Source organism: Macaca thibetana, chromosome 8 (genome assembly GCF_024542745.1).
Source record: "Macaca thibetana thibetana isolate TM-01 chromosome 8, ASM2454274v1, whole genome shotgun sequence".
Lineage (NCBI taxonomy): Eukaryota > Metazoa > Chordata > Mammalia > Primates > Cercopithecidae > Macaca > Macaca thibetana.
Window position 1 is genome coordinate 82,187,074 of NC_065585.1, and position 27,940 is coordinate 82,215,013.

The 27,940-nt window shown below is 38.1% G+C and overlaps 1 protein-coding gene and 1 long non-coding RNA gene across 4 annotated transcripts in view; one reads left to right on the plus strand and one right to left on the minus strand.

Annotated features, from left to right (window-relative positions):
• The window catches only part of LOC126961538 (uncharacterized), a 162,007-nt gene extending 161,841 nt beyond the window's left edge, over positions 1-166 (plus strand). The window contains exon 2 of the long non-coding RNA XR_007728330.1: positions 62-166. This is a non-coding gene — a long non-coding RNA (uncharacterized LOC126961538). The remainder of the gene's footprint in view (positions 1-61) is intronic.
• Positions 1-27,940, minus strand: part of NKAIN3 (sodium/potassium transporting ATPase interacting 3) — a 1,223,038-nt gene that overhangs the window by 479,037 nt on the left and 716,061 nt on the right. The window lies entirely within an intron of this gene.

The window sequence follows — 27,940 nt, forward strand, 5'->3', positions numbered from 1 at the left end:
ATTAAGAAGTAGACACCTGCGTGTGCCTTTATAATAGAATGATTTACATATTCTTTTGCAGGGACATGGATGGAGCTGGAGGCCATTGTCCTAAGCAAACTAACACAGGAACAGAAAACCAAATACCACATGTTTTCACTCGTAAGTGAGAGCTAAATAATGAGAACATATGGACAAGAAAAGCAAGAAGCTGGTGTACAAAACAGAAGAGAAAGAGGTGGTTACTGCATGCAATGCCTTTGTATATTTACCAAGAGCAAGAACTCCTTCTGATATCCTTTCCTTCACTTATGAAATTGCCTCTTCTACTGCCTCCTCCTCCTCCTCCCACTACTCAATATTTGTTTCTTTTGAAATGTCAGTTTTGAAAAGGTTACAATTCACTTTTAAGTATGCATCCTTGTGTAAGCATTTGAAAAAATGTAATCAGCTCTCCTTAGGGGGTTCTGTGGCAGGATTCTTGGTACACAGTTTCCCCATTAAAACTAATCTGAGTGTAGTTGATGGCTCGCAGCAGGAATTATAAAGCTGTTGCTAATTGAAGAAATTTATATGAAATCATTTACCCTTCAAGGGTCTCTCCATGCCAACCCCTACCACAGTAGCCTCTTCAAAGAGAGTTGACAAAACAATAGATGGTTTGGTGTGGGATTTTTCTCATGGACCTTGCAGTAAAATCAATCCTGATGTGCGATTAATACAACTTTAATATGACCATATAGAGCACCAAACTAGTGGAGCTATTAAACTCGAGTACCTCACGAATTCTCTGTAGACCTGTATTCATTTATAAAATGTCAAGATGTACTCAGTAGTGAGTACAAAGTAAACAAGTAACCAACGTGGATGGGCAGAGTGCTTTTAAGAATAAAGAGTGAAAATATCACAGCTATTCTGCTTAAAACCTTTGCTAAGAAAGCAAAACAAACTTGAAATGTTCTAAGTAGTTACCTCAGAAGGATGGGTGTGCCTGGAGATTTCAAATAATTGAAGAATGCCATGAGGGTTAATTGATGTCAGTAGTGCAAGGCTGAGGAAACCACTCACTGTGGATTGAAGGTGAGTAATTGGTTCCATCCAGGGCTATTTTCTAAGTGACCTATGCTGATTGCCATCAGCAGACAGAATTAGTTATTACTGACAATGTGTTCCTTCAGGGTCTGTTCATTTTTCAATTCACTGCCATTTGGTCGAGTTATTCCCTAAATGAATCAATCATTAATTCATAATTAGATCCAATGATAGCATAAATCTCTGTAGTGGAAAACTTTGGAGATGACAACATGAATCTTTAGATAAATCAAAGATATAGCCTGTTTGTTATTCTTAAAACCAATTACTTGCCTTAAAATCTTTCTTGGCCAAGATATATTTGCATATATATATATATATATATATATATATATATATATATATATACACTTTTTTTTTTTTTTTTGGTGGGGGGCTGACTTAGTCTGGTGACCTTTTTACTTCTTTTATCCATCTTTCCTTGTTTTTCATATACATGCATGACCAGGAATCTAGAGTAATGGATTTATCAGTGCCATTAACATAGGGTCTTGTCTTCAGCTCTACATTATAGAAAATATTATATAAAAGTAATTATTGTTAATATAAGACTAGATCATTATCCTTGAGGACCAAAGCAACACAGTGAGAATTCCTCTTGGCTATGCTAAATATCTGTAAAATAGTAAGGCTGGACAAGACAGCTGTATTTCTAATTCATCCTCCTCTTCCTGAGGCTTGGAAGAACCCTGGCTCCAGGTAGCGCTACTGGCATCACAGTCAGAACTCAGTGCTTCTTACCCTTGCTCCACTGTACACTCCAAAGGAGAGCTGATGTACCTGTAAGCGTGAAACATACTTGCTATGGGTGCATTACCTCCTTCCCCTCTCTCAATATTCAGAGCCCTGGTGTCTTCATGGTCATAAGAAATAAAGAGATCCCCCACTGTGGTACCTTGGGGGGCCCCACAATGTCCCATGCTGTGCACCCTATAGTGTAGATCTAACCATTTTCTGTCTCCTGCTCCTAAAAACATTCCAGTCCTAAACAGGTTGATTTCTGGTATACAACAGTGAAACCCAGTGGGTTATTTGATTACTCTCTTTTACAAGTTTGCCTAGTCATTCACTTTTCACTGAACTGCTTTAAAGTTTTGTGTTTATTTAGGTAAGTCATTAAAGAATATTGAGAAACATGGTCAATATTGAGAAACTTGCTCACTGTGTTATTATGGCCCAAGGTCAAGTGTTCCTCAGCTCCCTCAAGCACAGTAAAATCTTGCTTTGCTTAACAATGAGATATGTTATGAGAAATGTATTATTAGACAGTTTCGTTGTAAGAACACCACGGAGTGTACTTATACAAACCTAGATGGTATAGCCTGTTGCACATCTAGAGTATACAGTATAGTCTGCTGCTCCTAGGATACAAATCTGTGCAGCATGTTATTTTACTGAATACTGTAGGAAATTGTAATGAAGCTATGAGTATTTGTGTTATAAACATAGAAAAGGTAGAGTAAAAATACAGTATAAAAGAACAAATGGCACACCTGTATAGGGCATTTATCATGAGTGGAGCTTGCAGGACTGGAAGTTGCTCTGGTTGAGTCAGTGAGTAAGTGGTGAGTGAATGTGAAGGCCTAGGACAAGACTATACACTACTGTAGACTATAAACACTGTACACTTAGGGTACACTAAATTTATTTTAAACAGTACTTTCTTCAGTGATAAGTTAAACTTAGCTTACTGTAACATTTTCTCTTTATAAACTTTTTAATTTTAAAAACTTTTTGACTCTTGTAATAACACTTAGCTTAAAACACAAATGCACTTTACAGCTGTAAAAGAATATCTTCTTTGTTATTTGATAATTATTAGTATGAAATACAATATTATATTTCCTATATTTGTTTTATAAGCTTTTTCTATTTTAACTCTTTTTAACTTTGTAAACTTTTTTATTAAAAATTAAGACAAGAACACACCTATTAGCCTAGGCCTATCCAAGGTCAGGATCATCAATGTCACTATCTTCCACCTCCACATCCCGTCCCACTGGAAGGTCTTCAGGGTCAATGACACGTCATCTCCTATGATAACAAGGCCTTCTTCTGGATACCTCCTGAAGGACCTGCCTGAGGCTGTTTTACACTTACTTTTTTTTAATAAGTAGAGAAGTACACTCTAAAATAGGGATAAAAAGTATAGTAAATAAATAAACTAGCAACATAGTCATATACTATCATTATCAAGTATTTTTGCTGTACATAATTGTATTGCTGTACTTTCATATAACTGGCTGTACAGTAGGTTTGTTTACACCAGCATCACCACAAACACATGAGTAATGCGTTGTGCCATGATGTCACGATGGCTACAGTATCATTAGGTGGTAGGAATGTTTCAGCTCCATTATAAACTTATAGGACCACCATTTGTATTTGTGGGTTGCAGTTGACCAAAATGTCATTAAGCAGTATATGTCTATATTTAATACATGTTTTATATGTGAATATGATGAGATCTAACCTCAGAGAAAATCCTAGACTGTTGCCTTTTTAGATTCTTTGCAGACTATTCACTCTCACCTTTGTGAGAGGACTGGGGTAGCCAGGCAATTTAACTGACATTGCCATCATTGTCTGGTCCAGAAAATTCATGGCAAATCTCAACCAACACACTGAAAGCTTCTAGTCCCTCATTCCTAACGTTTTAAAAGCAATTATAGCATTTAAGAATTCAGACTTCCCTAGACTAAGAAATAAAACAATTTAGGGGGAAACTTAACTAGATCTTATCCAGGAAAAAAGTATTTGATGACATTAGCCAGAGATGTTTGTCAGTTTCTAGAATCATTCTTTCTTGAATTGGCAGCCCCTCAGTACTCTGCAGTAACGAATCTTCAGAAGTAAATGGGAAACAATATTGTAGAGAGCCAGATGCTGCAATCCAGGTCCAGATCCAAGATGCTCTTTTTGTCCATGATTCAGCTACATTACCAGCAACTAAAGCAATTCAAGATTATTTGCTGGGGGTGGAGGGGCATGGGTCCACCCGCTACATTTACCTGAATGTGAATGTGTCCTTGATCTCAGCAGTTTTCTGAAAACCATTTAAATAGGAGGAACATGTGTGGGCCCCTCTGAAATACACATGGGATTTACTGCCCATTGAAAACACTTACAGACATAGAAAGGACTCTTCCACCAATTCACAGCTTCCCAGCATTCATAGCTAAGTGCTTGCTCAGTTTTCAACACATTCCCAGACAAGGGAAAAGAAAAAAAGTTTGAAAACTCTATAGCATTAGTCATGTAATCACAAAGATTAATTGTCCTTGCAAAAACGACATTTTGAAACAGCTGGCAGTGTGGCCTTTCTACCCATGGGTTTTCCTGGAATCACAGCATCACAGCAGGAAGAGACCTTGAGAGATGATTGGTGCAATCCCCCAACCTTCAGGAAGGGCTACAACTAAATCATCCCAGACAGAGGCACATTTGCCCTAATTTCAATGAGCTCCAGGGACACAGTTCTCATGACTTTCTATTCTGAATAGAGAGAAATTTTTTCTTACAGCTAAACAATCTCCCCCATTAGAGCTGAAATCCATTCATCTGTGTCTGGCTGTCGTCAGAGACGGAGAATGGCCCCTCTTAACAATTCTTATGCCATGCACTCTTTTTACACAAGCAGACGTAAAAAGAGTCTTTACGTCTTCCTGGTGAATCATATTTTCGCAAAATTTAAAAGTATTTAAAAGTATTTTGTGACACTTTGCTTGTCTCTCAAACTTACCTCTATTTCTTCTTAGCTTTTAAGTCCAGACCTATATATTGTTTTCCAGTAAAGTCTTACCAAATCTGAGTAAAATAAAAGGCCTTTGGCTGTCTAAGATGGGAGCCACCAGCCACCTGTATACTCGAAATGTGGTCAGTGTGACTGATAAACCAAACTTCAAATTTAATTTAATTTAATTTAGATATAATAACCTGTAGTTATTTCAGTGTTTCAAATACTTTAATTATGTTTGAAACAACTTGAGCTTGTTTTTGCTTTTTTTCTACTTGAATCTACTTTTTCAAATTCAATCTTATGACATATAAGTAGTGTTCAAGTATTGCTGATAAAAATTTAGCACCCAGTTTAAGATGTGTTTCAGAGTAAAATACAGAGGATTTCAAACACTTAACATGACAAGAAGAATTTATGTTATTAATATTTTTATATTGATTACCTGTGGGAATGATAATATCTGGGATACCTTGGGTTAGATAAAATATATTATAAAAATTAAATTTACTTTATGTTTTTACTATTTGTCATGTAACTAAATCAAAATCCTGGAAAGAATCCTTTAATGGGTATAAAGTCTTTTATTATACTTCCCTAAGTATCATTAATCTGACACAGGATTAAAAGGTTGAAAGAGGAAAAGAAGGATGTCAGAACTGTAGGATTTTAAATAGTGCATCACAAGGTCCTGCTGAGAAGCAGCCCAAAGAAGATAATTTTAGGGATATCTACATAGTCCCAGAACCCCAGCTTGCTGCCAGTCTAAGGTGGGTGACATACATCTAATAAATACAAAAAAAAAGTTAATTTTAAGATTTTTTTTATTTGTTTGTTAGATTGTCTTGTTTCAGATTTTGTGTATGAGAGCTACGAAGCAAAGTCTGCAAAAAAAGGAAAATACCGAGAAAGAAATTTTGCAAGTCCATCGGGACATATTCCTAGTCCTCAGGAAGCCTGGCTGGTCCAGGAAGGCCTCTGATCTGGCCTGTCTGCACAGGGCTGTGCTGAACTACGTGTGAGATCATGGCTTGAGTCTTGTACTCTAAGGCTACATTCAGAGAGCTAAGATGAAAATCTGAAAACTTAGAAAGCTATTTTGAATGCAAGTGGCTATGAATATAAGAGCAGTGTTACACCTTGAAAATGATGTTTTTATATGTTAACTCATGGATTAGTGTTGAGAAAAGGCCCCTTGTCAGAACCAACTTTGTGCAGCAGAAGCGATCATGCAGAGTGATCATGCAGATGATCATGCAGATGTCCACAGAAGGCTGAGTTTCTTGTGATCAGCTTCAATTCTATCACTTTAATAAAAGCCATTTTTATTTCTTTTTCTTCTTTGAATCCCCTTTAGGTGTCTTTTAATGATACCAAAAGAAGATGCTATACGTGTAATCCCTGTGGTTGTAGACATTCATACTGAATATATGTTCATAGATTTTGAGCTTCTAAGAAAGTAAAATATGCACTAAACCAGAAGCTTTTCTCTGATGTGACATTTACTAAAGACAGCACCATTTTAAGAGTAATGAAAAGTGAATCTGGCCTGTATAAACAGGGTAGCATCCAGAAGGATGAAAACAGAAGATATGAGGTTTCTGCTTCCAGAGATTCTAATGAATCATCACAAGAATTTTAGCAAGTCAACCCTCCTTCCATCTTTTCCTTGACCTTTTGAAATACAAGTCTCTGGTTACTTCATCTGTTTATAATATGTGAACACTGCCAGGAATTTAACCATACTAGTAGAAGCTCACTGAAGACAGGAACTGTGTCTCCAAATTTTTTTTTTTTTTTTGATGTCCTATTTTTTATCGTGTATAACTTTGGTACAAATACCTACATGAAATATTTTGGAGCATTGATTTTACCCTTAGGAAAAATATATCCACTTCACACATTGTGAAAGCTATTCAGTATTAGAATTCAAGTGCTAAAATGACTCCGAGAGATTGCCCAAATTCTTTCATAGTAGAACTGACAAAACTGGGGCCCAGGCATTAACTCCACTTCTAAATCCTGAAGCTAGTTAGCAGAAATCTGAGCTAGAATCCAGGTCACTAAAAGATTTGTTTCCTTATGCTATCTTAGCAACAGCTGAGATTATTTGTGAACACCTCAAATACACAGACAAACTATTTCAAGGTTCTTTTTTTTGGTCTCACCTTTTAACTTTGAAAAATCACAGTTTTAAAAAGCAATGTTTATGTGTTTTGAGGAAAAATCGACTTTTTAAATCTTTTGAAACCTAATGTACTTGATGCCAAAAGGTAGGACCAAATGTTTAAATCATGATGAAATCATATATTCTCAATACTCGTGATTATTTAGCATTTACAATGTGATGGGGACCACAGAAACAGTTCACATGCATTATCCTATTTAATACTTCAACACCCCAAGGAGGAGGCACTACTACTATTAATATTTGGTGAAGTGAAAATGGATACACAGAGATTAACTAAATAGCCCAAAACCAGACATAAATTCAATGATTGATGGAATCAACTGGGTATCTTTTTTTTTTTTTTTGAGATAGAGTCTCACTCAACCTGGAGTGCAGTGGCGCAGTCTTAGTTCACTGCAACCTCTGCCTCCTGGGTTCAAGTGATTCTCGTGCCTCAGCCTCTCAAGTAGCTGGGATTACAGGTGTGTACCATCATGCCTGGCTAATTTTTGTATTTTCAGTACAGATGGAGTTTCACCATGTTCAAACTCCTGACCTCAAGTGATCCTCCCACCTCGGTCTTCCAAAGCATGGGATTACATGCATGGGATTACATGCATAAGCCACTGTGCCTGGCCCAAGTGGGCATCTTAAGGTGCTGAGTTATACATGAGTCTCCAATATTTCCCTCACAATTAACTCCCTTGGCTGAATATGACCATAGTCAGGGCAGCTCATGCTGTATGATTCCCAGGCCATTTGAAATGGAAGATATAGATATATATAGATATAGATATAGCTCTAGATAGATATAGATACAGTTTCTCCAGGATCGTTCTCTTTTCTAGTAAAATTCTAAAAAGCAAACATGAGAACTAGAACCATTCTGAACAAACTGTAGACTATATTATCTCAGAAGAACTTAAAGTCGATGGTCCTGACAGAATAAAATGTCCACAACACAATATGCTAATGATGGAAAGAAACGTGAAGGATTTTGTGTTATGGGTGAGTGGATTTGCTTTTCCTTTCTTGGTCATACACGTTGTGGGGTGGAGATGACTGGTGCTCTCCCAGATCCAATTCTTCTTGGGGGGATTAAACTTCCCTGCCTCTTTGTAGTTAGGTGCAGTTCCAGATAATGGTCTAAGAGTGGGAGTGAAATGTGTCACTTCTATCTAAAGTTTTTCATTGCCAATGAAAAATCATACGGTATTCTCTTTGCCTTCAAAGTCAGTGAACAAGACTGAGTTCCAGATAATGTTTTTACAGGACGGTGAAGATTCCATTCAGTTGTATCACTACCAAAACTGGGATGAAGAACAATTGCTCTAGAGAGTTACCTATACCCAGAGCAGACTTTGCTTAGCAAGAAATAAACTTTCAGAGTTTGGTGATATTTGTTATAACAGCACATTTCATACTATTCTTATTAATACCCACTGCATTTTTAAGGCCAAGTTTATTTTAAAAACTGTACTTGTGTCAACAGAATTATATTTTATGCTTATGCAAGAAAAAATATTGCTGCCATGGTCTAAAAATCATCAACAACCTCTGCAATCAGAGAAAAAAATTATAATTTATTCATTTATTCAATCAATATTTATGTGCTAATTTTGAAAAGACTGCTTTTATAGACAACTTTAGCTTTAAAGTAAAACTTAATGAGGGGTCAAATGAAATGGTGAAAAAGAGAATAGTTTAGGTAGGAAATCAGTAAAAGATTTATAATCAGATGTCTGGAAGGAACTGAAAGTGGTAGCTATTATTAACATTGTAGAATACAGAAGGGGGAATATTCTGGAAGCAGGGTGGAGATCAAATGCACATTTGGGTGCACGTGAAGTTTTAGGTAATGAGAGATGTTCAAAATGAAAACATCAAATTGGCAGTTTGGTATATCTACAGGGAGAATCTCAAAAAGAAAGCTACAGACTACTGATGTAGAGTTACAACAGCAACAAAATTAGGAAATTTCTAGGTAATAACTTAGCCAAGAATACATAAAATTTGTACAGAGCACATTTTAAAAACTCTGTTAAAGGTCATAAGAGATATTTAAGTAAAAGGAGAGATAAGTTTTGTTCATGGGTGAGATTATTTCACACTTTAAAGATCTTAATTTTGCTCAAGTTTACATATACATTTGATGCAATACCAAACAACAATCTTGAGAACTTTGGAAAACGTACTTGAAAGTGACATGAATAAAACAAGCTAAGGTTATTTTGACAAAGAGCAAAAATGAAGATTTTGCTTTACCATATATGAACACACATATTAAGGTCCTGCTAACAAACAGATGCATGGTGCTGGTGTAACCCAGAGAACTCAGAAAATACTACATGACAAGGTTAACTTAATATATGATAGTGCTGACACCATTATCAACGGTGAAACGGTAGACTGTTTAGCAGAAGATATTGGGACAAAACTACCAATTGAAGCAAAATCAACAACCCTGAATCCTTACCTCATTCCATACAGAAGGGAAACTTAAATGTGAAAGGTGGGACTACAAGGTTAATAGAAGAATATATAGAAAACATTGAGGCTGCCAAATATACAAACCATACATTTAAATGTGGGATCTTTAGCATTTGAATCTCCTAAGTTGCCAGCTTGGCTCTCTTCCAAGTGTGCTTTACTTCCTTTCTTAAAAAAATTGGAGCGTTTTGTTCAACAGAGAATACCTTAGACAAAGTTGACAGACAGATCGTAGACAGGGAAAGATTTATAATCAATAAGGAGTAATATCTTAAAAATCTAAGGAAATACTCCCAAATCAAGAAGACAGGAAACACAATAGAAAAATAAGCAAGTAATTTAAATGTATAATTTATAGTGAAATCCAAATGATTAACAAGTATATGAAGAAATATTCAGCCTCACTAGCAATCAAATAAATGCAAGTTAAAACAAGATAAGAGTTTTCTTCCATCAGACTGGCAAAAATTAGAGAGCCCAAATAATACCAAGTGTCAGAAAGATGCTGGGAAACAGAAACCCTAGAGGATTGTTGTTGAGAGTGTAAATTAATATAGCCTTTCTGGAAAGCAGTCCGTGGTGCAATCGATTAATCACACACCTAGGATATAACAGCTCCACTCCTGGATATATATACTAAATACATTTCTCTCTTTTGAGTAAGGGATGTTGTACAACAAACTCCAGTGACACAGTTTACCCATGTAAACTGCACATGTATCTTCTGAACCTAAAATAAAAGTTAAGAAAAGAAAATAGAGGGTGTGCGTAATGATACTCACCACAGTGTTGTTTGTGGCATGGGACAGATAGAGGCGATTTAGGAAAGGAGGAGAAAATATGCAAGATTTATGCTATGAAACTGCAAGTAGGCATCAGAAATACATTAAAACAAACACATATATATCAACACATCATGTTGAACACCATAAATATATATACTTTTTATTTGCTAACTAAACAATAAATTGAAAAAAATACATGTAGAAACTTGAATAGTTTTAAAAGTGTTGAATAGAAAAAAATTAAAGTCAAAATTACTCTTCAGCACAATTTTCTTAAAATTTAGCATAATTTTGTTTTTGTGAAAACATACCCAGACAAAACAATATTGTCATGATATATTACAGTCAAGGAGATATTCATGATTATTATGGTAGAGGCTCTGGAAGTGGACAGGGACAAGGGAGCGGTGGTCAGGGAGGACTGGGGGAGAAAATGAAAATGAATTTACAAACTAAGGATTACGATTATATCAACATTTAATCACATATTCCTCATATCATTATGGATTATTTTGGAGTGGAAGGACCTGAAAGCTGAAGGGAAAGTGAGATCAAGGTGGAATTGTTTTCAAAGATGTGAGATGCCACTGCAGCTTTGAATGTTGACGATTCAGGAGAGAAGGAAAGAGAGATCGGTGGAACAGGCCACCTAGCTCCACGCTCATCCCTGAAGTTAGAATTTCCATCTTTTGCTTGTAGGTGCATTAATATCCCTTACATTACATCTATCTGGGAAGGGTGGGGAGTAGTAACACATGAATTATTTATTCACTTTGCCATGACTAACTCATGTAGAACATCAACTTCTCAAAGAAGTGTGGACTCTGACTAAACTACTATCAGCCCACATTTAAGTGTGTAACTATTGTTCATGGTAAGGAAATCATGTGACTAACAATCTCATATTTTGTTCCCCTTTTTATCAGTGAAGTATCTGTAAAAAGTGAGGAAATATAACAATATTTTACAATTACTGTTTCAGTTGCTGATTTAATTTTATCCTCTTCCTAAGATGTTCTCATACATAATTTCATCTGTTTATAGGGTATATCATATTTCCATTTTATGGCATTTTCATCCAAAGCACGTATGTTTCAAAGCATATTTCATAGGTTGAAGAATTTCAGAGAATCAGAATTGGTGGCATTATGTTAAAAAATAATTTTAAAAAGTATCTATAGCTTATATCTAGAAAGTCTGAGTGCATACTCTGATGCTGAGCATGAGTGGATGTCATAGAATGCAGCTTTGAAGACGTAATGCCTTTAGTTGCAAAATGAGCTTTTTCAAACAATGAGAGTAAGCTGGGAATTCTCTGCTGAAAGCCCGTGTCCAAGGATTCTTGTTAGTCTCAGGAGAAAGAATAACAGGAACTCTTGGAAGGCCCTCACATTTCACATTGAGCCCTAAAAGGGGTCTATCTCTTCTACACTGATGCACATTTGTCTCCTTCTTGCTTTTTCTCCCATAACTCCAATGGCCTTCTTTCATTTACTCCTAAGTGCCATGTCTTCTCCTTCCTCCACAGGATCTTTACAAATGCTTTTACGCTTTTTTGTTGTTGTTGTTTTCTGAGACAGGTTTCACTCTTTCACCCAGGCTGGAGTGCAGTGGCACCTGCAGCCTCGACCTCTTAGGGTCAAACAATCCTCCCACCTCAGTCTCCCTAGTAGCTGGGACTACGTGTGTGTGCTACTACACCTAGCTAGTTTTTGTAATTTTTTTTTTTTTTTTTTTTTTTTTTTGTAGACATGGGATTTCACCATCTTGTCCAGGGTGATTTCAAACTCCTTGGTTCAAGTATCTGTCAACTTCAGCCTTCCAAAGTGCTGGGATTACAGGTGTGAGCAACTGTGCCCGGCCACAAATACTCTTTCTTTGCCTGAAATGTTTGTCTGTCTTCTCCACCTTTACCACACTAGCTCCTACTCATCTATCTGATTGCAGCTCAAGAATCACTTCCTGAAGGAGGCTTTTCTTATTATTCAAATTCATGACTTCATGGAGCTTTTCTCATTCATTCATTGTGCTTATATTTGTGATCATGTTTTTGTGATTGTTTGATTAATATCTGTTTCCCCCTCTAAACTGCAATCTCTGAGAGCAGCAACTGGGTCTCTTTTGCTGAAGGAGATAGTTGCATTTAGCTTCAGTTCATCTAGTTACAGTCAAAGGCCTCATAATTTTTCGTTCCTAGAAAGGTGTGAGGCATCTATTTATCATAATGCATTACACTATTTCCTTACGTGAGGCTAAACAGAACTCTGCTGTCTTCTAGGAAAGCAAATGCTTTGACAAGAAAAGATTAGTTATTTTTCCCAATAATTGTGTTTGGAGGAAATATATATGATGTTAACTGATCTGTCTAAATCAGTTTCTTTAACCATTTTATATATATTTTTCAAAAGTGGATCTTATGATACCAGTAGGGAAGCAAATAATGTGATAAACTCATTTACTTAGTGAGTTTCCTACGCACCCTGCTGCCATATTTCTTGTGGTTAATTTTGTTTGTTTCTAAATACTTGTTGGGAGGATAGTCATTTGTCACTTGTTGGTAATGCACCATCTGTTCAGAGAAAATGAAAACCATGATAAATAAAAGATTTCCTAATCAGAAAGGAAAGGCAGGATGAGAGGATACTGAAGATTTACCTGAGCTGAAACATGTGGTCACATAAATAGACTCTGCAGGTGAAAGATAGTTTTCTTTGTGGCAGCAGCTTCGGCACTAACACAGTTTGTTCATTGCTAAGAACACATTGTCATTTAGGACCTGGGTTCACGAAAGTGTTCAATGTACCTCCTTCCCCAGTGTCACTTCTAGATGAAAGGACTGAGCAAGTAGAATAGTGGAATTTGAGATTAAGAGAGGCAGTTGGGAGAATTAAAAAACCACAATAAATAACAGACTGAAACAGAACAGAGTACAAATTTGGCAAGACAGAGGCATCTTAGAACATCAAATCCCTCAAAACCAGGGAGACCCTGGTCATATATTAGAGAAGTTCTGCTTCCTTGGTCTGATCAGAGGGGCCAGAAGTGAGAACGTGTTTCCAGGCCCTTGCTGACCATTTAAAAGAGAAAACTGGGACAGATGGAATGGATTAGGAACATTAGAGAGAAATACTGGGTGAGGGTATCTGGGATGAGCTGGTTAGGGCAATAAATGCCTACAAATACACAGTCTTCCATCAATCATCACAAATTCATTAGCCTGACATCCACAATGCCTTCTTAAATCAATCATTTATCAATAATTTTAGCAATTTTCATAGATAAAAACTCTTCAAAGTCCTTGGAATATAACACTAAAGCAGGCTTGTCTCAGTTTCCCAGAATTTCATGGTATAAAATAGAAAGTTCATTTTGCTAAAAGCACTCTATTTATTAGGTGTCTATGACATGCCAAGTACCATACAAGATAGTGGGAATAAAAACATCAGCAAAATAGCCCCAGCTGCTGCTCTTACAGAGAAGACTATTTAGAGAGGGAAATGGATATTAATCAAACAATCACAAAAACAATTCCATGGTCATAAATAAGGACAAGCACAATGAATGAGTGGGACAAGGCTCCATAAAGTCAGGGATCCAAATGTTAAGAAAGGCTTTCCCAAGGCAGTACCTCTTGAGCTGCAATCAGATAGATGAGTAGCAGCTAGTGTGGTGAAGGTGGAGAAGATAGACATTCCAGGCAAAGGAAAGCATTTGCAAAGATCCTGTGGAGGAAGGTAGATGGCATGCCACTTTGGAGTAAATGAAAGAAGGCTGGTGGAACTGTGGTAGAGAAAGCAAGAGGGAGACAAATGTATATCAAGGTGGAAGACAGAGGCCCCTTGTAGGATTCTGTATGAAATGTCAGGGCCTTTGTCTTTCTCCTGAGAATATCAGGAACTCTTGGAAAGGTTTTGGGCAGTGGATAGTCATCACACCACTATTGTTTAGAAAAGATCATTTTGTTGCAACATAAAGTACAATTTGGAGAATAGCCAGAGGGCTGCAAGGAGGTTGATAAGAAGACTATTCCAGGGATCTGGGTGGCATCTGAGAGTGGCCTGCAGTGGGCAGGCTGTAATGGTCTTGGAGTGGCCTAGAGAGTCACTGGTCCCTGAAACAATGACTAAGTACAGTGAAGCAAGCATGAAGAGAGGCACTGAAGAGGTGGGGGAGGGCACAGGGAACCCTGAGGAAGGAAGTAAGAACTAGATTGCAGAGAGGCATCCTGAAACAAATTCCTCTTGAATGAGAAGTGATTTGTTGGACAACACCAAGGAAATGGTGTGGAATTCCAGGGTGTAGGGAAAGCTTGAGGGAATCCACAGAGACTGAGCTACATGGGGAGGGTGTGGGGAGGCAGATCCAAGGCAGAAAGAGCAGTTAAAGATTTGTGCTGGAGGCTTGAGAGCAATGTATATAAAGTTGTGTTTATGTGAGTTCCCTTAGAAGGACTGAGAAAGAGGACCTGGACAGAAACCTGGGAGTACTGCCACTTATGTGGGAAACAGAGGGCGGGCACCAACAAACGACCTTGAAAAGGAGCAGCCAGAGATTAGGAAGTAAACACAGGAAAAAGCAGGACAGAGGCGGAAGGTGAGTCAACAGGGCCCAACAGGTGAAATAAGAGGTCAAGGAAAAAGACTGAAAGCCGACCATGAGATTTACCAGTTTACCCATAATATGGTCCCCACTTTGTAGCCAAAATGATCTCACTGTGCCCCTAAAACTCAAGTTTTAAGCCATTTTCTCCTTACTCCTCTTCCACCTCCTCCTTAATCTTTTCTTTTTATTCTTATTCCCTTCCACCTTCTGCTTCCTTCCTCCTTCCTCTTCCTCCTCTTCCTCTTCTTTCTCATCTTTCCTTTTGTTAATAAACCCTATTTTCATAAGGACCCGGAATACAGTTGGTCCCAGAAAATCATAACAAACCCATCGCTTTCCCAGCCATTGACCTAGAGATGGACATGTGCTTCTGCACTGCCATGATTTGTCATGGCAAGCTGACATGAAGAGCCAATGTGCTAAGAATGATGGAGTGTAAGAATAGGAGAAGACTAGCCCTTGATGACATGGCTGGCCCTGAACAAAGAATTCAGGTGGTGGTCAGTCTGGGACAAAATACCTCCAGAATTTTTGCAAAACACACCCTTAATGCCCTTTCAGTTTGAGCTAGTTTGGTAGCATTTATTGTTTTTGATGTTGATGTTTCTTTCACCTGTAAGCATTTCTAACAGGTACAATACCTAACTATTCACTGTTCTTTATACAACTCAATTTGGTCTTCACTTTTCTTTTATTCATTCTGATTCCACCACCAAGATTACCAAATCATCATATATTCCAAAACCAACCCAACTTTCAAGGCCCTCTTAAAATGTGACTTCCTTCAAGAGGTTTTCTTTCATCACCCCAGTCCTAATGAATTACTCCCCACTTCTCATCTCTCAACCATCCATATCTGTCAATCGTTTTGGTCACTTAAAATGTACTTATTTATGCACATGTCCTATGTCCCTTGGTAATTTGTTCAAAAGCAAGATCCACATGCAAATTATTATTATTTCCCTGCACCTAATAGAATGCTTTGCCTCTAACAGGTGCTTTGCCATAATTGGTCTTCATGGAGTGAGTGACTTAATGAAATGTCTAAAAAGTCTCAATAAAAATGAGGCTAGTAATAGAGAACTTTGGACAATATAATATTTAGGAGAGTTATGATAAGAAAGAAAATCCTAGTAGAAGGACCAAAGTCAGAGGAAAGAGTTAATAGCAATTTCAGATCTAGCTTTATGGCAAATGGCACATTCCTGGAATTGTGGGCCAGGGTCTCATGGCAATTTAGTGATCACAATATACACTTGGCACTTGGATGCTCATGGTGGTTAGAGATAAGGATGAAACCACTGCTGCATTTCATTAATAGCCCATAGATTAGAAATACAAAACCCAAGGCTGTTTTTATTAAGTCGGAGACATGCATCATTGAAAATAAAGGACGGGCCGGGCGCGGGGGCTCAAGCCTGTAATCCTAGCACTTTGGGAGGCCGAGACGAGCGGATCACGAGGTCAGGAGATCGAGACCATCCTGGCTAACACAGTGAAACCCCGTCTCTACTAAAAATACAAAAAAAAAAAAAAAAAAAAAAAAATTAGCCGGGCATGGTGGCGGGCGCCTGTAGTCCCAGCTACACGGGGGAAGGCTGAGGCAGGAGAATGGCGTAAACCCGGGAGGCGGAGCTTGCAGTGAGCTGAGATCCGGCCACTGCACTCTCCAGCCCGGGCGACAGAGCGAGACTCCGTCTCAAAAAAAAAAAAAAAAAAAAAAGAAAAGAAAAGAAAAGAAAGGACGGGAGCAGACAGGAGAAGCTCAGCAATAAGCAAAGGTAGTGGATAAAGCAGGAGAAGAACAAGGGCTACACATCTTGCAGGATGGAACTCTCCATGGATAGATGGGTGTGGCCAGTGGTCAAAACAGGATCTGGGGTGCAAAGTATAGGGTGAGGTGAGGGATAAGAAGAAGAAATGTCTCGATTATGCCATTCCCAGCTTCTGACAAAGCTTTGCTTGGGATCCCCTCCCCACACTGCATTATTATCTCCTACTCTCTATGATCAATGCCTTAGTCATCACATGTAGAGTTCATGCTGATTTTGCACACATTGAAGCTCAATCCTTTAAATGTCCTTCACTTGTTGTAGGTATTTTTGCTTGCCCAAAAAAGCTGTAGGCTACACCCTGCAGAGAAAGTGACCTTCTCACTAAAGATATACAGAGCCATGCATACTGGGGAAACCACAGATGACTATGTAGAGAAGTCACTGGATTCCTAAAATACACTGTTTTAGAAACCTGTTGAATTGTGAGGGGCGTGAGGTGTGCATCGGGGCACTGATGATGGTAATGTCCTATTTCCTGATCTGAGTGTTTGTTACATGGGTATCCTGACTTTGTGAAAATTCATTCCACCACCCACTTGAAATTGGTGTATGTTTCTGTGTTTGTGTTACACTTCGATCAATTGTAAGTAAAAAATATGTATTAAAAATGTCATGCTAAAATATCACCATTCTGAAAGAAAATCCGTAATAAAACTCACATGAACACCAAAGCCTGGCTGAGAGGTGAAGACAGTGAGGGACTAGATCACCATCTTTACAGAAGATTGATTCCGTCATCTTTGAAGAACACTGTGGAGCTGGCCATGCATGTCAAACATATTATTTTATCAAGATCTCCCAACAAACCAGGTAGGCAAACCAAGTAGACATGACTAACTGGTCCCCAGACAATGAGGGGCTTGGCTTGTGGCTCTGATGGTTGTCACAGAAGCCACATCCTAACGTGAGAGTGGATGGGGCTTTTGTGATGTGCGGCAAAGGAAAACTAATGGTGGTGACTTGGCTTGAGTGAGCTGTAAAGTGAAAAGAAGGCCCAGAAGAGTGATGTCCAAGGGGGAGGGGGAGGGGCAAGAATGGGTCTAAAGCAAACTGTTGCAAATGGAGAACCTGCCATAACTGAGCAAAAAACATGTCCCTCTGTTGTGAAGGGTTGGACTGGAATGATTCAGAGTCACCACCTGAAGGGACTGCCTTCCTCTCCCTTGTGCTTCCTGTGCATTTGCAGGGAGGCTTCACCACTCTCTAATCAGATTCTCCCCAGGTTTTCACAGAACTACTTTCTCCACAGCCCAGCACACAAATTTCAACAGCTATTTAGGGAACAGGACATATGAAGAATTATTTCCTACAACGAGTAACGTATCACCTTCCCTTAGGAAGCCCAGTCACTACATTTGACGGATATCTGTCTCAGATAAGCCTAAAAGACAACATACTAAGATGTTTTTCAGGACATTTTTATACAGTGAAACTAAAACACAGAACTTTCAAGCACCAGTGCATGAGTCAGCAGAATCTCTCCAAAGGTCACCTGATTCAATCTCAGCCTGCATCTCTTTTTCCGTGTCCTTTCTGCCATCCCTTACTCTATTGGTGGCCTTTGCAGTGGGCAGCCAAGTACAAGCCTCACTTCTTTTACAGATTCCACACAGAAAACCTTTTAATCTGCCTAATAATTTCTTCCTATTGTGGGAGAGGGAAACAAGTTTGTAACAGAAAGGAAAAGAGAGTCATATAAATCATGGCTCCTTTATCTACTCTGGGATACCATTTTAAAAAAAAAAAAAGAGAGAGAGAGAAAGAAATGATGGCAGCTTTGTGGTTTGCAATTAACAAAGTATAATTATAAGGCTTCTGGGAAGGTATAGCATTTGGCAAAAGGGCTGAGTCATGTATTCTCCAAAACAATGTAACAAATTTGGGAGTGTGTATTAATTTTAGGTACTCTATGAACAACTGTAGTACGAGGTACTGACTGGAAAGAATAGAATTGAACAACTATTAACAGGAAGAAAAATAAAATGATTCTCTTATTCAAATAATAAACATTTATTGAGTGCCTGCTGTGTGCAGAACTAGATAGTTGCTGAGGTACTGATTACGTTGTTCTAAGATAAGTCCTAGTAAATAACTCATAATCCACAACAGCATTGTACGCTTTGTTCACATTCCAGACTGGAATCAGAAATCTTCATCCATCTGGTTGTACTCATAACTTCCAAGATTGTTTCAATTTTGTATAGTGAAACTGACAGACATATAATAAAAATATTTTTTTGTAACCACTCATACACTTTGGAAAACAAAGGGAAATTTTTCACACAGTACAAAATTATCTTTATTCAGAAGATCACATAGCAGCATGTTCACAATCAAAAACATTTTACATTAGCAATAAACACCAGTCATTTATGCAAGAACTTCCCAGCGTTGGTAGATATTTTTATGGCTTCATTTTGCTCTAGTCAAAGAAATGGAAAAAATGCTTTTAATCCATTATCAATTCTACATCACGTGTTGAAAAATGCAAAACATTAGAAAGAGAGAGGGAAAGAGGGATCTCCAATGTTCTCTGTAAAGGAGCAAATTCTGACATGGTCACCTCAGACACCCTCTTTTAATTCCAAAGTCTAACCTTACAAAAGCAGTAAAAGGCCGGGTGCGGTGGCTCATGCCTGTAATTCCAGCACTTTGGGAGGCTGAGGCGGGTGGATCACGAGGTCAGGAGTTCGAGACTAGCCTGGCCAATATGGTGAAACCCTGTCTCTACTGAAAATACAAAAATTAGCCGGGCGTAGTGGTGTGTGCCTATAGTCCCAGTTACTCAGGAGGCTGAGGCAGAAGAGTAACTTGAACCCAAGAGGCAGAGGGTGCAGTGAGCTGAGATCACGCCACTGCACTCCAGCCTGGGTGACAGAGCGAGACTCCATCTCAAAAAAAAAAAAAAAAAAGAAAGAAAAAGAAAAAACAGGGAAAAAAGTGCACATGCCCTAAGTCACACATGCACAAATAGCAAGTATCCATGCATTCTAAGGAAATGTAATCTTTGTTGCTGTTGTTTTAGGGGAGGGGTATAGAATTATATCATGCAATTTGCATCTTTGAAATGGCACTTTGGAATTCGTAGTCTCTATTATAAATTAGGACATGACAGTAAGATGTATGGCAGGTGACATAATGTCCCCCACACCCAATATTCTCATACGGATCCCTGAAACCTGTAAATATAATATATGACAAAAGAGACTTTGCAGATGTGATTAAGCTAAGGATCTTGTTATGGGGAAGTTATCCTGATTTATCCAGATGTGTCCAATGTAATCACATGAGTCCTTTAAAGCAGAGCATCTTTTTCAGCTGCAGTTAGAGGGGGATGTGACTATGTAGTAATGATCAGAGTGATGCAACACTATTGGCTTAAAAGATGGAGGAAGAATGCCACATGCCAAGGAATATGGGTTGCCTCTTGAGGCTAGAAAAGGAAGGGAAACAGATTCTGCCTTAGAGTCACCATAAAAGAATCCAGCCCTGCCAGAATCTTGATTTTAGCCCACTGGGAACTATATGGGACTTCTAAACTATGGAACTATAAGATAACTTTGGTTATTTTATGCCACCTATTGTGTGGTAATTTGTTGTAGCAGCAATGGGAAACTAATACGTATAGGCCATCAGATAAAGATTCTTTGGTGCCAAATAAATAAATTCACAAGGCCATTTTGATTAAGATACCAATGATACTACTGGATATGGATCTATCGGTATTTGATAAAAAGATCAGCAAAGTCAGATTTAGTGCTTGATTTCAACAACTATTTAGCAAGTCCCTAGTATGTAAAGGCATTCTATAGAGTAGGGGATATAAATTATTTTCAATGTTATACTTTAACAGTCATATAAAACCATGCTTCTATATTTATTATAAGACTATTGTTGACGACCTTATACATTATTTCACTCAGTATCTCCTGCATTATGTTCCTAATGAGAAAGTTTTCTCAAACTTTAGTACCGTGATAAATTTTGCTTTTAATAATGAACTGTTGTATATATTCCTCTAAGGTTGTTTGAAGTACATAACATTTTCCTACAATTTTTTTCTGAATAGGAGCCAGAACTGTCTTGTTAGTTGCTTTTCAATACCTAGGACTAGACACAAGGAATTCACCCCAAAATTATATGTGAAGTGAATGAATTAATAACCAAATCTTAACTGATAAATGTTTCAAAATGAAGTTTTGTGCAAAGCCACAGTAATTGCCCTTATTGCTGTATTGACCTTATTGTTTGCATAATTACATTTCTTGGTTCTTCCTTTAGCATTTGAATTTCTTTTTTACTACCTTTATTGCATTTATCTAGTCTTATCTCAAAGGATTTAGCTTGTGGGGGAAAATGCTTGCATATTAACCACAATAAAATGCAGAATGAAAAAGTACTAAACAGAGATTCAAGTAAGTGTTACAGGAACAAAAAGGAAGACCTGGCTAAAGTAACTGGCATTTTGTTCGGGGAAGAAGGGCATTCAAAACTGAAAGAATGTCATTAACCTGTATAGCTTGTTTGAGGGACATTGAGAACTCTGGTGTTACTAGAGCAGAAAGAGAAGTAGTGAGGGAACAGTTTGGAAAGACAGTAATTATAACACTGTAAGGGACATTGACAGCTAAAGGAATTAAAACATTGTGCTGTAGGCAACACAGAGCTACTGAAGGGTTTTAAAAAGAATAACCTGAGTATTGCTGTGTTTCCTGAAAATGAAAACAACAAAACTCTGATAATGAAATAATGGATGTTTTGGTTTTCCATTTATGGAAAACAGAGAAATCAGTTTGACTGTTATTGCAACAATCCAGGAACAAATAAAAAGAAGCAAAATACAGACAGCTGGGGGTGAACTCTATGGAACATAGAGAAACAGGATCTACATGACATGACATTACCAGTAATTAGATGTGAAGACTGGGATAGAAGGAAGAGGAAATGACTATGGGATGATGATATGACTAAAGGAACAGGAATACAATAGGAGGAGGAAGAGTCATTGGAGAGAAGGTAGTATAGCAAATATCTCATATCCATTGAGGGACAGCCATTTGCCAGGTTTTGTTTCAGATATTTTATATTCATAGTGATTCTGCAAAGTAGGTTTTATAGCAATGGTCCCCAACCCTTTTGGCACTATGGACTGGTTTTGTGGAAGGCAATTTTTCCACAGACTGGTGGTGGGGGGATGGTTTCAGGATGAAACTGTTCCACTTCAGATTCAATAGACGTTAGATTCTCATAAGGAGCATGCAACCCAGATCTCTTGCCTGTGTAGTTCACAATAAGGTTCACATTCCTATGAGAATCTGTTGCGGGAAGTCAGGGACCCCGAATGGAGCGACCAGCTGGAGCTGTGGCAGAGGAACATAAATTGCAAAGATTTCATGGACATTTATTGCTACCCTAATAATACTCTTATAATTTCTTACGCCTGTCTTACTTTAATCTCTTAATCCTGTTATCTTCGTAAACTGGAGATGTACGTCACCTCAAGACCCTGTGATGATTATGTCAACTGTACAAATTGATTGTAAAACATGTGTGTTTGAACAATATGAAATCAGTGTACCTTGAAAATGAACAGAGTAACAGTGATTTTGGGGAACAAAGGAGGACAACCATAAGGTCTGACTGCCTGTGGGGTCAGGCAAAAAGAGCCATATTTTTCTTCTTGCAGAGAGCCTATAAACAGATCTGCAAGTAGGAGAGATATTGCTAAATTCTTTTTCTAGCAAATAATATAATATTAAGACCCTAGGAAAAGAATTGCATTCCTGGGGGTAGGACTCTAAACAGCCACTCTGGGAGTGTCTGTCCTATGCAGTTGAGACAAGGACTGAGATACGCCCTGATCTCCTGCGGTACCCTCAGGCTTACTAAGATTGGGAAACCCAGCCCTGGTAAATTTGAGGTCAGACGGGTTCTCTGCTGTCGATCCCTGTTTTCTGTTGAGATGTTTATCAAGACAATATGTGCACTGCTAAACATAGACCCTTATCAGGAGTTTCTGATTTCACCCTGGTCCTGTTTCTGCAGAAGCATGTGATCTTTGCTCTGCCTTTTGCCCCATGAAGCATGTGACCTATTCCCTGTTCATATACCCCCTCCCCTTTTGAAATCCCTGATAAAAACCTGCTGGTTCTGTGGCTCAGGTAGGCATTATGGACCTACTGATATGTGATGTCACCCCCGGCAGCCCAACTATAAAATTCCTCTCTTTGTGCTCTTTCTCTTTATTTCTTAGACTGGCCAACACTTAGGGAAAATAGAAAGAACCTAAGTTGAAATACTGGGGGCGGGTTCCCCCAATAAGAATCTAGTGCCACCTCTGATCTGACAGGAAGCTGAGCTCAGGTGGTAATGCTAGCCCACCACTCACCTCCCGCTGTGCAGCCAGGTTCCCAACAGGTCATGGACCAAACCAGTACCAGTCTGTGGCACAGGGGTTGGGGACCTGTTTGGTATTCTTCATTTTACAGCTGCACAAGAAGGTCAAGCATGTTTTCCAAGGTCCTGTAGCAACTAAGAGCCAGAGATCTAACCCTGGTCTATCTGAAGACAAAGGCCATGCTCTTGTGTCACCTCCTCACAGTCCAATTACACTTTGAACACATTAAATTTGGAAGTCCAGAGGAATATCTGTGCCCATCAAGCTGCTGTATATGTAAATGTGGAGCCTAGGAAAATAACTGGTGTATACAATACAAATTTCAAATCACCTGAGGGTAGATGATGGCTGGAGTAGCGTCTGAGATCATACAGGGAGAACACATAGGGACAGAGAATACCAAGAATTCTACATTTAAAGGGCAGGTGAAGAAAAAGAAGGTCAGAAGTAGATACTGAGAAGAAGAAGGAGAGGAAAAAGGAGAAGGGGAAGGAGAAGGAGAAGGGGAAGGAGAAGGAGAAGAAGAAGAAGAAAAAGAAGAAGAAGAGGAAGAAGAAGAAGAAGAAGAGGAAGAAGAAGAAGAAGAAGAAGAAGAAGAAGAAGAAGAAGAAGAAGAAGAAGAAGAAGAAGAAGAAGAAGAAGAAGAAGAAGAAGAAGAAGAAGAAGAAGAAGAAGAAGAAGAAGAAGAAGAGATAAAAAGAGCAGTGTCATAGAAATTAAGTAGGGGAAGGAATGAATGGTTAACTCTGGAAAATTACATGAGTGTGAGGACTTGGAAAGGGGCCACTGGATTTTGCAATAGGATATTCATTAGGAACTCTGAAAGAGTAGCTTCATGTCAATTAGCAGATTCTGTTAGAACCAGAAACAAGATTGTGGAGTTGAGTGGTAAGGAGTAGTGAAGATGTGAAGTTTGTTCTCCATGACTTTTAACAATGACAGGAAGACTAGAGCTAGGACAGAAGATGAAAGGGCAAGGAGAATAAAATATGTACATATATATGGCAATAGGAGGGCCTGATTGAGTATAAAAAGGCAGTAGAGAGGAATGAATTTGTGAGAAAGAGACTTTTCTTCATTGTCTTGGCAGATTATATAGCAACAATGCAAAGGATGAGTCATAAGTGCTAAGCTACCCCTTTGACAACCATCTGCTATGACTGCATGAGTTGCCACATGGTGGGCAGCCCTCTGGCACACCTAGAAAATTGGAAACACTTTAAATCTTTTTTTACTTAAACATAATCTCCAACTAGATTCTGTTGGTATTTAAAATGCATTCACTGAGAAAAATGCGGTATCCCAGACATGACTCATCACTTAGCATAGGTATATTGTTAGTAAATACCAAGGATAGTCACTGAAGCTTATGATTTTATTTTACATGCATATAGTAGCACTGATTTGAATACTTATACACAGGAAATGTAAGCCCAGTGGCTTATGTTTGCTATAAAAATTTATTTCAGCTTTTAAGTTGAGTAATCACTAAGCAAACATTTAGGGTACCATAGGAAGAATAATTGTGAAGATTGCAGGCTGTTTGGTCAAGCCTATGTCATACAGAATACACAACAGTGGCAATGCACATTTTCCATAATGACTAGACATAGAGGGTGGGGAGAGTAGAATATACTTTGACTCCGTAAGAGGAACAACAAAAGCAACAACAACTTTGGAATCAGCTGCAAACAGAAATGAGACGACCAGAAAGACATGAATAAACAGAGAGCCTTGTAACTCAGAAAGAATTGAGAAAGCAAATGAAACACAGCAGAAGAACACCAGCCCTGAAGAAAAACTCCAAAAGGAACTAAATCAGTGTTACATCTTAGATTACTCTGTTCCTAGAAAAGTGATTATTTTAAAAAAGAGAAGAGACAGTCCTTGGAGGATATAATAAGGTTATGAGGGTGGTAGTAAGGATGGGGCCTCTAATAGCTACTCATGGATAGTGAGGGTGTGATTTCTTCCTCTATCTCCTGTGTTTTCATATATTCAATATAATTTCATATTGTATTCAACAAATAATATTAGGAGGTTTAGACATAATATGGTTACATTATAAATGATCTTTTCTTTTCAAAAATTCACAGCTCTTATCCAGTGGAAATAAATAGCATAGATGGAATAATTAGAAAAAAAAAGAACATGTATAAGAGTATGTTTATGTGAATATAATTAGCATAACAAAGAATAATGGATATTTTCTGAATTTTTTGTTGAGAAACTGAAATATTGGCAATGACATTAGGCCTAGCAACCCCTAGATCCCCGTTATGATGATGTGTATCATCCCTGCAGCTCTCTAGGTGAACATTGGGCCAGGTTCATCCCACAGACAGAGAGAGTGGCAAGAAAATATAGTTTGACTCCATAAGAGGAACAAAATAAGAGCAACAAAGGCTTAGGAATCGTTCCCCTCTTGATGCCTTTGAGGCTTCTGCCTTCTCTGGTTCTCCATGACAACCTTCTTCTTGGTCCCAGCAATATCCTTGTCCCTTCCTGCCCAAACCCATTTCCCTCCACAGTGGTGTCAAATATAGCCTATGCTTCAAGGTTCCATTAAGGTGTTGTCTCCTTGATGAAATTCTTCCCCATTGTTGAGTGGCTCTCTTCAGTCAGCCCACCCATTATGTACTATCACAGAGGTCACATCTGATTGTTTTCTGATTCTTTCTTTCTTTCTTTCTTTCTTTCTTTCTTTCTTTCTTTCTTTCTTTCTTTCTTTCTTTCTTTCTTTCTCTTTCTTTCTTTCTCTTTCTTTCTTTCTTTCTGTTTCTTTTCTTCTTTCTTTCTTTCCTCTCTTTCTTTCTTTTCTCTTTCTCTCTTTCTTTCTTCTGTCATTCTTCTTTCTTTTTCTTTCCTTTCTTTTTCTCTCTTTCTTTCTTCTCCTTCCTTCCTTCCTTCCTTCCTTCCTTCCTTCCTTCCTTCCTTCCTTCCTTCCTTCTCTCTCTCTCTCTCTTTCTTTCTTTCTTTCTTTTTCTTTCTTTCTTTCCTTCTTTCTTTCTTTCTCTTTCTTTCTTTCTTTCTTTCTTTCTTTCCTGAATGTTTTATATTTTTCTCGGTGCTTAAATTCATGCAGTGTTTTTCCTTGGTAATGGAAGACATGGTGTCATTATCAACAACTTCCAACTGCCAAAAGAAATCTTGAAGAAAGCTGACAAGATTCAAGGAACACAGGTTACAGACAGAATATTGGGTTCAAATCCAGACTCTGCCACTAGCTCGCTGTGTACTATAAAACAACACATTTAACTTCTCTGGGTCTCAGGCTGCTGGAATGCAAAATACAGGGGTTGAGGATGATAGAAGTCTTTGGTTTCATCAGTGATAGCATCATCACTGTTGCTCTATAATCTGCCAATATGTGTTCTACGAACAGGACCCAGTGAACAGTGAAGAGGTTCACTGAAGTTGGTGTCAACCTTAAAATGCTAGGTCTGATCTTCCTCTTAAAATACATAATCAGTTATTTCATTATAGGTTGCTTCAACCATGACCACACATAATACAAATAAAGAATAATTGGTGAACTAAAAATCTTGCTGTGACAAGGACACAAAAAGAAAAAAAGAAAGAGAGAAGAAAGAAAAGAAAGAAAGAAGAAAGAAAGAAGAAAGAAAGAAAGAAAGAAAGAAAGAAAGAAAGAAAGAAAGAAAGAAAGAAAGAGAAAGAAAGAAAGAAAGAAATCTGACCACTGCTTTCTTTCTTTCTTTTGCAGTACTTATCTCTGGTTTCAAGTTTTTATTAGTGTGATGGCCAAATCCTTAAAATATATACTGCCTAAACTGTTAATAAATAAAGGGGGATATATAAGTCCTAATCTTGTCACTAACTGACCTTAATTAAAGCACCTATTTACAGTGACTTTCAACCTTTAGGAGGTACGATGCTGTTTCCGTTGCCTCTTTTTTCCCCTCCATAGTGCCACATGAACATATTTTTCCTCTAAATTGACACAAATAAAATGTAACTATGCTTGGAGACCTTCAGTGAAATACTTCTCCAATAAATTTGAGATACCATGAGTATTTCAAAGTTGGTTTTGGGAATCATTCAGTGGAATTCCCTCCTAGACATGCAACAAAAAGAACAGAAAATACAGTTACTATCTCCAGACCTTCAGTGAAATACCTCTCTAATAAATTTCAGATACCATGAGTACTGCAAAATTGGTCTTGGGAATCATTCAATGGCATTCCATCCTAGAAAGGCAGCAAAAAGAACAGAAAGTACAATTACTATCTCCAGAGTGGGATACTTGCAGCTTTTACTAAGGTCTTACCATGGGCAGGAAGTACCTCCTCACATTCACGGCAGTCTATGCCTAGTCTATTCCACTGTTACCTCCATTTGAGTTATGTGTAGACCAATCACATGGCACAGTCTGACAACTACTATCCAACTCTGTATCAACAAGGAAACTCCTCACAGCACCAAAGAATCTGAATTGATAAAAGTGAGAGAATATGGAATAGAAAGGATTATAATTGGAATCAACTTACACAGAAGGTGATCTTTGAGTCAGTCTTGATACTCTTATTAGATAAAAATAAATGGTTTTAAGGGGGAAGGATATCTCGGAACAAAAAGGAATATTGTATGGCAAAAATCTTATCACAGTAATTATCATGGCTGTGATTTGGTTGCTCCATGTCAGTCTTCCCCATTATATTGTGAGATTGATGGGGTCTGAGCTGCTGTCTTGCTTATGACTATAATCCCAAGTCCTAGTATATAGTAATACAGGCTGAATGGGAAAAAAAGACATATATAATCACTTGGTTGATTGAATTATTTGTCCCAAATCTGTATTCAGCATGTATCCAGTACCTCTGCCATGTAACTTTT